The sequence below is a fragment of the Henckelia pumila genome, chromosome 2 (genome assembly GCF_033568475.1).
Source record: "Henckelia pumila isolate YLH828 chromosome 2, ASM3356847v2, whole genome shotgun sequence".
Classification (NCBI taxonomy): Eukaryota; Viridiplantae; Streptophyta; class Magnoliopsida; order Lamiales; family Gesneriaceae; genus Henckelia; species Henckelia pumila.
Window position 1 is genome coordinate 17,623,261 of NC_133121.1, and position 13,410 is coordinate 17,636,670.

The window sequence follows — 13,410 nt, forward strand, 5'->3', positions numbered from 1 at the left end:
ACGCAGCTCATCTCCTTCTTCAGCGCATCGCATCTGTGCAGTTTTTCTTTTCTTTCTTGCTCCATCGTAGCAACCATGACATGTTCTTCATCAAGATTCTGCAGCAATCTCGAATTCCATTCTTCTTCTTCAATCTGTTTCGCGGCCTTCAAATCTTCATATCACAAGATCACACGCTGCTTATTCATATAATTCCTCATGTATGCAGCAGCCCTTAGTCTTGCTTCTTTATTTCTTTGCTGCACAGCTGCTCCATCTTTCTTCACCAATAATATCGAGTTTCCTTTTATTTCCTATAAAATAAACCACGGGGAATATTATGTAGACAAAATGCACGAAACGACACAAAATAATACTAAACACGTAACAAATGCATGCAAACTAAACTTAATAATGCCATGAAAATACACATATAAAGTACACTTATCAACACCCCATACTTAACTCTTGTTCGCCCTCGAGCAAGACATGCAAAAACAATATGAACACAAAAACATAAGAACAATTCATGAGAGCACACAGCCTCCGAGAAGTTCAATCACAAAAACAAAATCACCGACATGCTCTCAACTTTTCATAATACACCTTCGGTTTAACGTGAACGTGTGTGTGTGTGAAATGTCATTCCAGTTTCATACAACTTAGACCGAATTCGTTTCAAAACTGCTTAGCGACCTATGACAAATCAGTGCAAGTCTCACTTTTCAAGTGATCATTCCTTCCAACGACCTCTAGACAAAACCCACCTCCCTTGAGATAATGAATTACACGTACACCTTCGGATTTTGCACCCGGTATTGCTTTAGCCCCAATAATTACCCGCAAACTTAGCTATAACTAAAATAGGATTCAAAAAAATTTCTCTTTTTTTTTTCTAATCCCCTCGTCTATAGCCCGGATGGAGCATCAATCTCATTTAATCCGCATACTTAGCCTTAAATTTAATCTTTTATAGGATTTTAATCCATTCAAGGCCCGGATGGAATTGTATATTAAAAATTTTTTTTTTTAGGTGCGCCCAAGATCATAAGTGTCTTACTAGAGCCTCATCAAAATTCATAGAACACAATCAAGATCCACAAACCACTCATTGTCATGCAATGGTCAAACAAACAGAAACTTCATCAAATCTTTTGCTACAATTCACTGGTCTAACATTAGTGCTTAAAAATATTTACGGTTCAACCTACAGTTTCTCATGTCAAGTCAAGAGCAAAATTTTTTCAAAAATCCATTTTTTTTCAAATAAACTTCATAATCATTGGCTATTATGACGCATACTACTCATAACAATGCAAATAACAACAAACACAAATTGTATGCAAACAATATGAAAACAAACACGAAACATGACAGATGCAACACAAACACATAGATAATGCAATACTAGTCTACCCCCCCCCCCCCCCCCCCAATACTTATCCAAAGCATTGCCCTCAATTCTTCGGACAATGAACAGAATGCAAGACAAACAAAAATACAATGAAAACAAAAATAACACTCCTCTGGTTTTCGATTCATCCTCTTTCGTTTTGACAGTATCCGTTGGGACGGTATCAGCAGTCTAGATAAATCGGCGGGCACGACCAACTGGCATGGGAAAAACACAAAAATTAAGTAAAAACAAAACTAAAACCGAAAACTAAAACAAAATAAAAGCAAAAACACTGGGTTTCCTCCCAGTCAGCGCTAAAATTATAGTCTATAGCCCGACTATACTCCTCTGTTGAGTGGCGAAATTCAAGGTGGTTTATCCACCGTTTGTGAAAAACTCAGGTCAGTCCCGCACTTGCATGCTACAACATTAAAGACATTGTGCATTGGACCAATTCCTGCAGACAACTGAACCTGCTGACATGCATCACCAACAACATCAATCACATCAATCAAACGAATAGCAGAACAAGATTTTAAAATTTGGCTCTCAGTAGCCGACTTAAGCATGGTAAAAACTACTTGTTCATCATTCAGCCTCAGTACCAACTCTCCTCTCTCAACATCAATTAACGCCCTACTAGCAGCAAGAAAAGGATGTCCTAAAATCAGGGAAACCTCTTAATCCTCCTCCATGTCAAGAATAACAAAGTCTACAGGGATAAATTAAATTATCTATCTTTACTAGGATATTCTCCACTATCCCTCTTGGATATTTAATAGAACCATCAGCAAATTTGAGAGAGATAGCAGCAGATTCAATATTTTCTATGCCTAATTTTAGAGCAATAGAATATGGCATTAAATTTATACTCGATCCTAGATTACATAAAACATTATCAAAAGACAGACTTCCAATTTTACAGGGTATAGAAAAACTCCCTGGATCTTGAGATTTTGTTGGAATATTTTTTTACAACACCGCCGAGCACTCCTCATTCATTGTAACCTGCGTAATCATTCAATTTCTTCTTATTTTTCAGCAATTCTTTCAAAAACATTGCATATCTCGGCATCTGAGCTAATGCATCTGCAAAAGGAATGTTAGTTAATATGCAGTTTCTTGAAAATTTCAAGAAACTTTTTAAATTGAGATTCAAACAACATTTGTTTAGCTCTATGGGGGAAAGGTAAAGTAGATATATCAACATTCTCATTAACTTCAAATTTCGAAGTCTTACCCTTCTTACCTGCCGTGGAAGAATTTCCAGCACGCACCTCCTCCTTTTTCTTTGAAATTTTCGGACCCTCCATAGTTTTCTCTTCTTCCGGTTGCTTCTCAGACTGTTCAGATTGTGATCTCGTCACTACCATAATTGCATTCACGCCTTTGGGATTTGGTTTAGTGTTGCTCGGCAAAACTCCAACAGGACATGTGGACAATTGAGTTGCAATCTGGCCCATCTGAATTTCCAGTTTCTCCAGCATGCTCTCCTGATTCTGCAAGCGAGCCTCAGTACTCACCACGTACTTCATCATGATCTCCTCAAAACTCGGTTTTTTCTCCTCTTGCTTGGCCTGCCAGTTCTGACTGTAGTTGTTGTTTGAGTTGTATGTCTGCCTTCCTTGATGGCCCATAAAATTCACAGCCTCAACTTCAAACAACTGCTGGTATTGTTGCATATTCCCTTGTGCTTGATTTACCGGCGCTGTTTTCATGAGTGCCACTTGGTGTGTCAGCGCGTCAATCTTAGCATTCAGGGTCATTAAAGCATCGACCTCTAAAACTCCAGCCTTCTTCTCTCTCTTTACATCTGGCCACCCAATGTTACTCTCTGCCATGTTGCCAATGATCTCTCAGGCTTCAGCTGGCGTCTTCCGGAATAAGCATCCATTAGCAGCAGCATCTAGCATAGAACGCATTGAAGGATCTGCTCCATTATAGAACGTTTGGGTTTGCTGGCTTTGTGTGAGATTATACTGAGGACACATCCTCAACATCTTTTTAAATCTGATCCACGCCACATGTAGAGATTCTCCCTCCTTCTGCTTGAAAGATATAATATCTGAGAACAACTTCGCCATCTTCGTAGGAGGGAAATACTTGTTCAGAAAAGTCTGAACAATTTGATCCCATGTAGTAATGGAACCAGCAGGCAGATCATCTAACCACTCCATAGCTTTCCCTTGTAGAGAGAATGGGAATAACCGCAGTCGCACTGCATCAGATGTTACCCCATTCACCTTGAACGTGTCACAGATTGATAGAAATTGCTCCAGATGAGCGTAGGGGTCTTCCAAGGATGTGCCCCCAAATCTAGCTTGCAATTAAATCAGCTGAATAGTAGAGGGTTTCAGCTCAACATTGTTCGCCTCAACAGCGGGGCGAACTATGCTAGATCCATAGCCTTCGGTTGGCGGACGGATAATATCCCAAACAGTACGGTTGTACGTCATGTCTTCTTCTGATTCAGATTCTGTTTCAAGTACTAGTTTAAGATTCTTCCTTGCTTTTCGGATCTTGCTGAGCGTGCGTTCGATCTCCAAATCAAGTGGTAGAAGCTCCTTAGATCGAATGTTATGCATGCACAACAAGCTAGCACCTGAAAATCACAAAGAACAGAAGAAAATTCAGAATTTTTTAATTAAAAAAAACAGTCTAATCTCAAGCGAAATAAAAATTCAGATATCAAAACAGTCCCCGGCAACGGCGCCAAAAATTTGACCGGCTAAATTGGTGTGATTAAAAATCAACTGGCAAGCGTACCAGGTCAAATTATAGATAGTGAATAAAATTTGAATATCGAACCCACAGGGACTGTATAATTATGACTATCAGAATATATTTATTTCTACTTAATCTAGACAAATCAAAAATAGCGATTTCAGATTTTAACTAATAATTAAAAATTGCAATTAAAATTAAATAAAATAAAACACAGCAGAAATTTGGTTTAATTCAAATATGGGAAAAATTCGATCAAGGACTCACGTAGGTACCAGACAATTCATGTAACAAGCAGTCGATCTAAGACATCAGACTTAATCTTAATTCACGAAAATTTTCCTAATTTGTTCGAAGGACTATTTCTAGAACAATCAAATATATTCAAATATTGATGAACTAATCTTTCGTAATTCTAATCAAATTTGAATGCATGAATAACTGTGAAAATTCAGTAAACACCTAAACCGCATAATGAAACCGAATTCCATTTCTAGTCAGTTTTACACTATGTTGAATATCAAAGTGATCGAATTCGAAACCTCCTCTGTCGACTTGGAATCGATTAACAAGCAAACAAATAACTGGCCAAGAAATTTGCAAGACAAATATAAATTCGATAATCAATAAAATCAAATCAAGTCTGAAAATCTCAAATAAACAAATCAAGTTTTATACATAAATTGTCTAGCCCAATCACGTGGCCTTTATCGAGAAAGAAAAACTACTCAATAAATAAATTCATGATCAAACAAGATTTTAATCATGAATAACCAAAAGAAAATAATAAAAAGAGGAAGAAATCTTCTCCCAAGCCTGGTAGCAGTAGTCGTCTTGCGTCTCAATTCTCTGAATTGTGGAACCCTTTTCACGTTTTAATCTCTTCTATTTATATGTCTTAAAAAGCCCATAGAATAAAGCCCGAAAAATAAGACTTTTTAAATTCTGAAATTTCTGATTTTTTTCTGCTCCCGACGTCTCACTCGAGCGAGCACAACCTCTCGCTCGAGCGAGAGACTCTCTGTTCCGTAAAATTTCTTGCCCGTATTTCTTGCTCGAGCGAGCAAAAGCTCTCGCTCGAGCGAGCATGGTTCTACCCGAAAAACAACTCACGCACAAATCCTTGCGCGATTGCGCGGTTCCCATCTTCTTTTGCTCTAAAGTTTAGCGCGATTGCTCCTTGTCTTGCGCCAAGTTGAAGCGCCCCTCACCATCAATCATGCGCTATCGCGCATCATGAAGATCCAACAGCGCAGCTCATCTCCTTCTCCGGCGCATCGCATCTGTGCAGTTTTTCTTTTCTTTCTTGCTCCATCGTAGCAACCATGACATGTTCTTCATCAAGATTCTGCAGCAATCTCGACTTCCATTCTTCTTCTTCAATCTGTTTCGCGGCCTTCAAATCTTCATATCACAAGATCACACGCTGCTTATTCATATAATTCCTCATGTATGCAGCAGCCCTTAGTCTTGCTTCTTTATTTCTTTGCTGCACAGCTGCTCCATCTTTCTTCACCAATAATACCGAGTTTCCTTCTATTTCCTATAAAATAAACCAAGGGGAATATTATGCAGACAAAATGCACGAAACGACACAAAATAATACTAAACACATAACAAATGCATGCAAACTAAACTTAATAATGCCATGAAAATAAACATATAAAGTACACTTATCAATAGTCAATTAGAACTTAAACAGCATTTAAGAGCCACAAAAATTGACCAAATTTGACAATGGGAAAATTTTGATGTTCATTGTTTTGCCCTAACTTTTGCATATATTTTCTATACATCTATTGAGAAACCTAACGAGTAAAGGGCATAAACGACATTTAACTATTCTAAGCATTCCCATTAATTAATTATTTATTATTATTATTATTAATTAATTAATTAAAACTTAAACAACATTTAAAAGCCGCAAAAATTGACCACGTTTGACAAATAGAAAATTTTGATATTCATTGTTCGGTTAATTGGCAATAAATCCCTAATTCAAACCTCATATTTGTGCTCAGTCCCTATCTCAGAAAACCTTAGTTTGTGATCCCTGACACTCTTGAAAAATTATTTGAAGCTCCCTAGCAACTAAATCACACATATTTTTCATTTTTAAAATAATTTATCTTCTCCTTTTTATTTTCTCTCTCGTTCCCTTTCTCTTCTTCGTTCTCTCTCTTGTTCACTGTAACAATTTCCCAATGTTTTTTCTCCTTTTTCACGTTGAAGACAGAAAACTAAATCCATAGTCACCAGAAAAGTCAACATCCACCGGCGTAGTTGACATCCACTGTCGGAAGCCAAGGTATGAGGAACACCAACGTATTCTTTTAATTAGGGGAAGTTGCTGAAACCATTTTGATTTCCATCTAAGGTTTGAATTTGTGGTCGTGATTGTGCGATCCAGTCGATTAATTGAATAAATTTTCTTGAAATCAATATCTTGTTTTCAGAAAAAGAAGTTTTGTTTAGCATTACATGTTCTGCTATTTTTTATGCCTTTTGGGTTGATTTTTCATTAATGGTTCATCTTAATTGAACGAAAATTGAAGTGGGCTTTAGTTTTTATAGCTCAGGTTTATTGTGATTGGGAGCTAAATCATGATATTTTTCTAAATCTTTTGCTTTAGTTTGTGATATATTCAATTTTGTGGATTATTTTTTATTAGAACTCTTTAATGGATGTATTTTATGTGCTTTTACAAATTACAAATTTTGATATGTTAAGTGTCTCGCCCATTTTGTTGACGCATATTCTGTAATCAAAATCATTTTTTTGACTACGGGTTGCATGTTATGGAGTGTGAATCGATGTCATTTTCTGGTTTGTGGTTGGTTATGTATTGTGACTCTTGCGGAAAAAAATTACAAATTCTTATATTTTTACTGGTATATGTACGCATTTGGTGTTAATCAATTGCCCATTCCAGATGTATTTATTTCTTTGTCATGATGTATTGGGGAGGACCGGGAGGTAGCTAGACAAGGAAAGGGCAACAGGCCTAACGGCTCATTAGAACTAATTATTATGTGGAACTTGAATTTTTGGGGGAAAAAATAACATTTCGATTTTCCCATTAGTTGATGCGCATTTGATGCATCAATTCTGTTTCCCATCAGGATTTTTAATTCGTTGAGTTGAATGAAGATAATTAAGATAATTTTATTCTTATTTACTCCGAAGATTATGTTTTTTATTATGTACTGAGTATTGATTTTTTTTTTTCTATTGAATTTTTATAACCAATCATGTGACTTTGATTTTTGCTCAATTTCTAGTAGAAATGAAATCTGGATCTGGATCATCAAATTTTTCATTTCTGGGTAGCTGCGATTATAAAGATGACCTTTATATGATTTCAATATTTCATGGATTCAGCCTAATGGAGTTGTTTTTGAATTTTGAGATAAAATGTAAGGAGATTACTCCACAGATTGTGACATTGAAATATCTAGCTCCTCATCAGAAGAAGTATGTTACATTAAATGAAGATGAGGACGTCCGTATTATGACACATCTTCATACAGGAAAAAGTGTACTCGATCTTGCGGAAGTATTAGTGTTGCCTCGTTGCCTTGACATTCTCGTTATGTTATTATATTTTGTTCAACTAGTGAGACATATGTTCTTTTGTGGGATTGATGATTTTGGACTTGATTTTTGAGCCAAATACTCTGTGGTGTAGATCTAGTTTCTTGTTAGGCATGAATTTTCATGTTTTGGACAAATGATGTACAAGAGATGGTATTAGCGAAATATATGTCGAAATGTACCACGTCCTCATGTGTATCATACCACAAATTAGTTTATGTTGTACCATATCTTATGTTAACGTATACCACATAATTTATGATATATTACACCAAAATTAAGTTGTAGGTTTCACCAGTTATTATTATTTAACAAACTATGATGATTAGCACATGCTGGTTTAAGCGTTACAGTACCATGTGTTTGGAACAAATAATATATATGAGATGTAGCACATGTTGGTGTTTATTGTACCATGACGCATATTTTATTATACCGGATATTGTTTGAAATAACACCAAATATTCATGCGGATTTTATATCATCAGTGGTGGTTAACACATGTTTACACATTAAATGTCTAATTTCATTTTCAAGCAAAAATGTACTTGGCATCATTACAAATGGTACTGCGTTTCTGATCACGCACCAACACCACAATGTAAACCATGTATGAAAGATATACCAAATTTAACAAATTTTCATACCACAATTAGATGTTATTATACTTCATGTTCAAGAAAAAGTACTATGTATTGTTACAAATGGTACTGCGTTTCTGATCACCCACCAACACTACAATGTAAAACATGTATGGAAGATGTACCAAATTTAACAAATTTTCATACCACAATTAGACGTTAATATACTTAATTTCAAGCAAAAATGTACTACATATCGTTACAAATGGTACTGCGTTTCTGATCATGCACCAACACCACAATGTAAACCATGTATGGAAGATGTACCAAATTTAACAAATTTTCATACCACAATTAGACGTTATTATACTTCATGTTCAAGAAAAAGTACTACGTATCGTTACAAATGGTACTGCATTTTTTATCACGCACCAACACCACAATGTAAAATATGTATGGAAGATGTACCAAATTTAACAAATTTTCATACCACAATTAGACATTATTATACTTCATTTTCAAGCAAAAGTACTACGCATCATTACAAATCGTACTGTGTTTTTGATCACGCACTAACACCATAATGTAAAATGTATGGAAGATGTACCAAATATAACACAATCTCATACCACAATTTGATATTATTATACTTTATTTGCAAGCTAAAGTACTACGTATGAATATAAATGGTACTGCGTTTCTGACCACGCACCAACACCATAATGTAAAATATGTATGGAAGATGTACCAAATTTAACAAATTCTCATACCACAATTAGACGTTATTATACTTCATTTTTAAGCAAAGGTACTATGTATCAATACAAATGATACTGTGTTTCTGACCACGCACCAACACCACAATATAAAACATGTATGGAAGATGTACCAAATTTAATACATTCTCATACCACAATTAGACGTTATTATACTTTATTTGCTAGCTAAAGTACTACGTATAGATATAAATGGTACTACGTTGCTGACCACTTCATTTTCAAGCTAAAGTATTTTGATTTATACTACAAAATTAGACATTTGATGTGTAAACATGTGTTAATCACCATGGATGATACAAAATTAGGACATTGGATGCATATACAAAGTTGTTTTAACCATAGATGTTACAAACATATACAATAGATACATATACTTGTATTTGTTAATCACCATATATGCTACTAAATTAGACATTAGAATGCATAAACATGTTATAATCATGATTGATACAAAAAATTTAGACATTTTATGAGTGAAAATGTTTTAATCACCATTGATGTTACAAATTAGGACATTGGATACATAGATAAAGTTGTTTTAACCATAGATGTTGCAAACATAAACAATGGATACATATGCATGCATGTGTTTGTTAATTACCATATGTGCTACCAAAATTAGACATTATATAGGATTCATAAACATGTGTCAATTTCATCATTGATGCTATATAATCATGCACTTTACATTATGGTGTTGGTGCGTGGTCAGAAACGCAGTACCATTTGTATTGATACATAGTACATTTGCTTGAAAATTTAGTACATCTTCCATCTATGTTCATTAATAACATATAATTCATTCAAAAATATGTTTATACATCTAAGGTATATGTAACCTCTATGATCATTAATTTAATGACATATAAGTATCTCAAACATATAAAACATATAATTGGTGTTGTTGCGTGGTCAGAAACGCAATACCATTTATATCTATAGGTAGTACTTTAGCTAGCAAATAAAGTATAATAACATCAAATTGTGGTATGAGATTTTGTTATATTTGGTACATCTTCCATACATGTTTTACATTTTGGTGTTGTTGCGTGGTCGAAAACGCAGTACCATTTGTATTGATACGTAGTACCTTTGCTTGAAAATGAAGTATAACAACCTCTAATTATGGTATGAGAATGTGTTAAATTTGGTACATCTTCCATACATGTTTTACATTGTGGTGTTGGTGCGTGGTTCAGAACCATTTGTATTGATGCGTAGTACGTTTACTTGAAATTGAAGTATAATAATCTCTAATTGTGGTATGAGAATTTGTTAAATTTGATACATTTTCTATACATGTTTTACATTGTGGTGTTGGTGCGTGGTTCAAAAACACAGTATCATTTGTATTGATACGTAGTACGTTTACTTGAAAATTAAGTATAATAACCTCTAATCGTGGTATGAGAATCTGTTAAATTTGGTATATCTTCCGTACATGTTTTACATTGTGGTGTTTGTGCATGATCAGAAACGCAGTACCATTTGTAATGATACATAGTACTTTTTCTTGAAAATGAAGTATAATAACGTCTAATTGTGGTATGATAATTTGTTAAATTTGGTACATTTTCCATACATGTTTTATATTGTAGTGTTGGTGCTTGGTCAGAGACGCAGTATTATTTATAACTATACGTAGTACATTTGCTTGGAAATGAAGTATAACGATACGTTTAATTGCAGTATGAGAATTAAAAATCCATTCTACCAAAATTAAACATCCAACTTCATCAACATAGTTATAAATAAAAATTAAACATCAGTTTCACCAAAATACAATACCACCTTCATTAACATAGTTATAAATAGAAATTAAATATCAATTCTAACAAAATACAGTATCAATTTGATCAACATAGTTATCCATACGATCAAAGTACAGTACAAAATACACCAACAAAATTGTTCACTACATTCTCATTTCCCTTAGTCTTTCCCGAAATACAGAAGCTGATCAACGGCTTGGTGCCTCATACGGCCTCCGGGGTACTAGCTTTCATTTCAGATCCTACTCGTTTTCGAACCATTTCTAAATAAAAAAAATAAAACAGTGTGCAATAAGTTATAAGTAAAAACAACATAATTTAATAGATTTCATCGAATTATCATGCACTGCTTCAAAATCAGCATAATTCAATTCAAAAAAAATCAGTGCGTGTCGAAAACAGATCATCACAATTTCATTAAAAACAAGAAATGTTTGAGGAAAAACCCTCCATAAATAGAAGAAACCTACATATGCCGAATAGAATTCGAAACAAAGTGAACGAACAAGTGCAAAAACAAAAACAAATTGACAAATATTTTATTTATATGATTTTGATTCTAATTTCAGGGAAAATTTTAGATTTCATCCGAGTATATATAATACATTGTTTCATGGAAATTCAAACTTCTTTCATCCCCTTCATTAAATAAGTGTTCATCTTCAATGGCGCAAACCCCCAATTTGATTCAAAAATCACAATCATATTCGCCAAATATCAATCAACTAAAATGTAAATCACCGCCCCCAATGAGCAACGCGACTATCAATATAGCAGTAACCATAAAACACACGCCATCGTAGTCGATTTCAAACAAAAATAACAAGAACCTATTAAAAATTGCAGCAATAATAACTGTCAGAAGAAGGGAAAAATGAAAACAAAATCGGCCTCATGAAGAAAAATAAAGGTAATATTTGTGTGTATTACAAAAATTGAAAAACAATATCAACTACTCTAATTCAGTTTAAGGGGAAAAATAAGGTAAATTCAACGGAATTAATTGAGGATCACAACACTAGGATATTCAAGTATCATTTTGAGTTTTAACAATTCACTATATGCAATCTACACATCGCATGAAATGATTCAACCGCAAAACTCGAAGTCCTAACCCTTTAATACAATGAATTCAACAAAGACGATTATTCTACATCCTAGCATATTATTACAGAGTTCTACATAAACAAAAAAAAAATTTAGAGTAGTAAACGTAGTTTAAATGACAAAAACTTATCCCGACTTCTACTTGACTAGTGAAATAGGTACTTCAATTCGGTTCATGAGAGAGTTACTTTTAATAAAAATAAATCTTAAAAAAATCTGAAACAACAAATTGAATTTTCTAAAAAAGTTTCCAAATTTCGTTACAAATAAAAACAAAGGCCCCTCTTTTTGTATTTTCAACATAACAATCGATCAAACACCCATTAAGCTTATATATTCAATCAATCTAAGCAATTATCCTAAAAAAATCTAAAAGTAAAACATAAAATTCTCGATTCAAAAACTTAAAATGTTACAAACCAACGAAAAAATACAAAACTTTAAATACCCATATTCAGAATTTGATAGATATAGATCAAGAAGGGTAAAAGCACTTGAGATGATATTATGTGGCCGCACCTATTTCATTCAATGAGTCTCTCATTTTTTTCTCGGTTGACATCCTAGGTGCAACAGATCGGTGAGCCATCGATCTATGTCTTCAGCACTTCTTTCGCCCGAGTACAAACATATACATAGATCGATGTTTCCTTCCGTTGGCGGGTTTGGGCGATTGATGGGTTTTTGTTGTTAGGGATTTGGGTTTGCCGATTACACAGAAATTGTGGGAGGAAATAAGGAAGGGAGAGAGATAAATTAATTAAATTAAATTATATTAAAAGAAAAAAAGTGTAAAAAGCCAAATAGGGAGTGAGAAATAAGTGTCAAGATGCATCAGGAAGTGCAGAATAAATATTTATGACATAAGTACTGATTTTAAACTTAAGTTTGGGGTTGGGGATTTTTCACCAAGTCTCCCTTGATTGTTTTACCTAACTTTTGCATATATTTTATGTACATCTATTGAGAAACATAACAAATGGAGCATAAATTACATTTAACAATTCTAAATATTAGCTTTTTTATATAGATATAGATATAGATATAGATAGATATTGATATAGATATAGATAGATATAGATAATAGATGATTGGTATTTGGTATTGAGTAAGACTATTGTGAGATGGTCTCATCCGTGAGACGGGTCAATTCTACCCATATTTATAATAATAAGTAATACTTTTGACATAAATTGCAATATTTTTTAATGGATAACTCATATAAAAGATCTGTCTCATAAATATGACCATTGAGACCGTCTCATAGAAGTTTTTGCCTTTGGTATTTGGATGAAAACATATATTTTTATGATTTGAAAGATTTGTCATTATGTCAATCACAAAATAAACAGATTGAAAAGTGAGTTTAGTGAACATATAGTTTTTTTCAGTTAATTGTGTGTTGATTTGTTTACATCGATAAATACTCTTGAATATAATGTATTCATACGACTTTAAACATTATCTAAATTTAGCA